Here is a 5,018-nt window from a genome sequence, read left to right on the forward strand (position 1 = left end):
TTCTTTTTTTTTTAAATTTTATAACTTTTATTATTAAAATAGGAATAGGGGTAGTTTAGGAATAACATAAAAAATTTATTAAAAAAAGACGATTTTAATACGAAAAAAACGTTAAGGACGATTCTAAATCGAAAATTAGATGAGGGACGGTTTCGATTTTCACACTCAACTTTAGGGACCAAAATAGTACTTACCCCTTAATTTAACTACAATTAGAGAAGAATGTCATGTTACACATTTTGATTGTCAACAAATTTATAATTAGCCATTGATAATGATATATAAAAGAGATAGAGAAAGGGAAAAAGAAGAAGAAAGAACTCTTTAATTTTAGAAAAAAATTATATTTTAATTACAATAAAAGAGTGACATATGACATTATTAATCAATATATACGTATCTACGAAATATCAAGGTCAAATAATGCTAGACAAGCTATACATGAAAGAGGATTAGTCAAGCAAGAACAAGCTAAGTATGTTCTATTTGATTTTTAATTATTTTATTCGTTCTTATAGTTTCATCAAATTTTCAATTAAGTTTTTTATATTTTTTTTTTAAATTTGGTCCATACAATATTTTTTAATTTTATAATTAAGTCATTTTTAGTATAAAAAAATATTAGAGTTAATTGAATATTTTTCTTCACAAAATTAAAGGTATTTATAATTAAAACCCTAACTAGATCTTTGACCGCATGTATTTTAGAAAAAATATTCTATTTATTTTAACCATTTTATATGAAAATGACTAAATTATAAAATTAAAAGTAGTGAAGAGACCCAATTAAAAAGAAAAAAAATATAGGGACCTAATTGAAAATTTGGTGAAACTATAGAGACCAACAAAATAATTAAACCTTTAAAATATATAGTATTTAATTCTGGTGATTAATTTGTTTTTCCTATTAAAATTTTGGGTAAAGTATACTTTTTGTCCCTGAAGTTTGACAAAAATTTCAAAAATACTCCTAAGTTTTATTTTGTTTTAATTTTGTCTCAAAAGTTTTCGATTTGCATCAAATATACCCCTAGTGGCTAATTTTTAAAAAAATTTAAGGCCAATTCAACAACAATTTCATAAGAATAACCCTCAACACAAGCAAATCAAGCATCATTTTCATGCATTATTGTTATATTGGTCTTAAATTTTTTGAAAATTTAGCCGTTAAGGGTATATTTGATGCAAATCGAAAACTTTTGGGACAAAATTGAAATAAAATAAAACTTAGGGGTATTTTTGAAACTTTTGTCAAACTTTAGGGACAAAAAATATACTTTACCCTAAAAATTTTAAGCATGCTAAATGTACATTAAAATCAGTTACCAAAATTAATCATTAGTGTAGAGTACATATTAAAATGCAAAATGCCTATTTAAAATAAATTAAACTATATATGTATCTATATAAAAAATATAATGATTAATTTTAGTGTTGATTTTAGTATATAAATAATTTTTTTTTTAATTTCACTTATATGTCATGTGAAATGTGCTACATGATCGTATTATGACATATGTCACTCATTTAGCTTATCTTTAGTGATAAAATTAAGATTTAATTACTCTATTAGTCTCTGATATATCCATTATAACTCGGCTACACATTATAACTCGGTTCCTAGCGTTATAGATCAACCATCAATGACAATATCAAAACTGTATCAAAATGCTCTAAAATGCTTTCATTTCTCATCAATGTAAATCAAACGCACAAATGACTATTGACACTCACTCCGAATATAAAAAGGTGGCAAGAGATTGATTTAAAACCAACTTGAATATAGAGCTTATTATTCACTCAATAACTTGAGTATCAGAGTACCTTTTGCAGGTGCCCACCTCCTTATTCTCTTGGTGCCGAGGTATAACTCATTCTGACAGAAAGCTTGAAGATAATCGCCGGAGGACGAGTTATACCACAGTCAACCCTTACAAGAACAATTGGCGCCCACCGTGGGTCGAAGATTTAAAATTTTTCTTTGAGCTCCTGAATTTTTAGGTCTGTCTATGGCTGATCAACCTTCTCCAACACTATCCGAGCTTCTTCAGATGGTAACAAAATTACAATAGACCAATCAGCGCATGGCAGAAAAAAATCAAAGAATGACAAATCAGATAGTTGAGCTTACCAATGCTCGGATAACTCATAATGATGATTATCACGAACAACCAGATCATGAGGAAGCAAACTCCGATCCAACTCATATCTTTGAAACTTAGGAACCAGAGGAGGATCAACCTGCCAATGAAGAAATAGAATTGGACAACGCAGTTGGTCCATTCACCGTCGATGGCATGAATTTCCAATGATCTAAAAACTTTCTTTGCCAATGACTTTAACTCCTTATAATGGCTTGGGTGATCCGAAAAATACATCAAAATATTTTGTTCTATGATGATAGTAAACAATGCTTCTGACCCAATTTTATATATGTCATTGTTTTTCTACTTTTTTAGACGGTCCTGCACTTGATTAATTTTTTTCTTTGTCTGCAGAATCTGTTTCACGTTTTCAAAAACTAGCCAAGCTATTTGAAGATCAGTATGCAGCATCTTCTATTTATTTGCATGATTCATATTATTTAAGCACAATTAAGCAGGGACAACATGAAGGTTTTCGGGACAATGTTACTCGATTGGCAATGAGCACTCAGAAAATATGTCGCAGATTCGACCCATCAGCCTAACCACCGTATTCTATAAGATTATTTCCAAGGTACTTGTCCATCGCTTGCAGCCTCTTATGAATAGAATGATTAGTGATAATCAGAGTGCATTTATTAGAGGGAGACTTATTAGTGATAATATTCTTGTGGCGCATCAATACATGCATTTTTTAAAGAATAAATCATTTGAGGGCACTGATTTAGCACTAAAAGTGGATATAAGCAAAGCCTATGATCGGGTGGAATGGAATTTTGTGTGGTTCGCAATGAAAAAGCTTGGTTTTTGTCAGAGGTGGATAGAATGGGTGAAGGAATGTGTCACTACTATTTCTTATTCGGTTATTGTGAAAAATTCTCCTACTAGTTTCTTTAAACCAAGTAGAGGACTCTGGAAAGGAGATCCCCTCTCACCCTACCTTTTTTTACTATGCGCAAAAGGTTTATCCTTTCTACTCCACAAAGGAGAACAGAATAACCTATTTTAGGGGCTTCGGTTGAACAGTAGATGTCCATCCATCAACCATATAATTGTGCAAATTTGCTTAATGTTATTCAACAGTATGGCTCCCTAAATGGTCAGATTATCAATTTCAGTAAGTCTGCAGTATTTTTCAGTAAAAATACTCCTCATTCTATTAAGGAAGAACTACCTACTTTTCTCCGAGTTCCCAATATTGGTGCACAGGACAAATATTTGGGTCTTCCATCTATTGTTAACAAATCTAAAAGTCAGACATTTGGTTATGTGAAAGATAAGGTTTCAAAGAAGCTACAAGGTTGAAAGCGCCTTCTATTGTCAGAAAGCGGAAGAGAAATCTTAATCAAAGCTATGGTGTGTGATATACCTATCTATACTCTAAGTTGTTTCAAACTGCCCGAAACGCTACTAGATGATATTCACAAAATGATGATGCAATTCTAGTGGGGTTAAAAACATAATGAAAAGAAACTTCAGTGGATTAGCTGGGATACAATGAGCAGAACTAAAAAGGAAGGAGGTATGGGGTTTAAAGATCTCAAAGCGTTTAATCTAGTGATGTTAGCAAAATAAGGGTGGAGACTAATGACTAAACCAAATTCTCTGTTTTATAAAGTTTTCAAAAGCAAATATTTTAGACTTGCCTCTTTTTTGGAAGCAAAACCAGGTTTGAGACCATCTTGACCCTGGCAAAGCTTACTGGAAGGCAGGAAAGTCTTGGAATAAGGTAACAAATGAAAAGTTACAACACAAGGTATAGTAAAAATCAAAGAAGACCCATGGTTTGGTAACTTACCTCCATTCCGATTACAGGAAGGCAACTGTAGTGATGAAAACTTGATTTGGCTAAGAAAACTATTCAATGAGATGGGGAGTTGGAATACACAGCTCATTCACAGTGTGTTCAAACCCAACATAGCACAACAAATATGCCAAATGGACATTGAAAAAGGTAAAGATTCAGTCACTTGGATAAAGTATGATTTAGGTAATTACAATGTTAGAATGGGGTATGAAGTAGCTTACAATTTTTTTCATAAGCCAATTAAAGCTCTTCTCGCCAAATTCAAAAGAAGACAACTATGAAGGAGTATCTGGGAGGTTCGATGTCAACTAAGAATCAAGGCCTTTCTATGGAAACTTGCTCATGAAGGGTTAGCGGTGAAGACAAATCTTCATGAGAGGATAGCTCAGATCCTCAATTTGTGCCCGCGCTGTTCTTCATTGCCGAAAATGCACCTGCATACTTTGATCTTTTGTCTGAAAGTTGAACAAGTTTGGAATTAATCACCAGTAGCTAGTGTGAGTCCTAGAGATCCGAATATGCAACTATAGGAGTGGTGGTGTCAATTGATGGAAGACGTGAGAACAAGAGGAGATTCAAAAGAAAAATTAAGTCAAGTGAGCTACTTTCTATATGGCAAATTCGGTTGTCCAAGAACTCTCTCATCTTTGAGAATTGCAGAATTGAGGCTGAAAAAATTCTGTCCCAAGCTCTGAAATTTACGAAAAAATATGGAAGACTTGAGAGTCATAGCCACCGAAATTGAAGATGGAAAAATATCATGACCTATTGTTCTAAATCCTTAATGTTTTAGCTTGGTATTATTTTTCTAAGAATCCCTCTAATTTATGTTTATTGTATTTGTTTATCCCTGATTTTGTGAGAATTGTAATTGTAGCATTTTAATTGCAACAAAAGTATTAACTTTTGAGAAAAAAAAGTTAGAAATCATGATACCAAAGACAAACACGGGCAACAATTTTGAAAAGAAAATTCTAGTGAATATTTATATATATATTTGTGATCTAGTATAATTTAAAAAACAAATTTTATTACATTTTATAATATTTAAAAGGTCTAAAGTGAAG

Source organism: Arachis ipaensis, chromosome B10, assembly GCF_000816755.2.
Source record: "Arachis ipaensis cultivar K30076 chromosome B10, Araip1.1, whole genome shotgun sequence".
Lineage (NCBI taxonomy): Eukaryota > Viridiplantae > Streptophyta > Magnoliopsida > Fabales > Fabaceae > Arachis > Arachis ipaensis.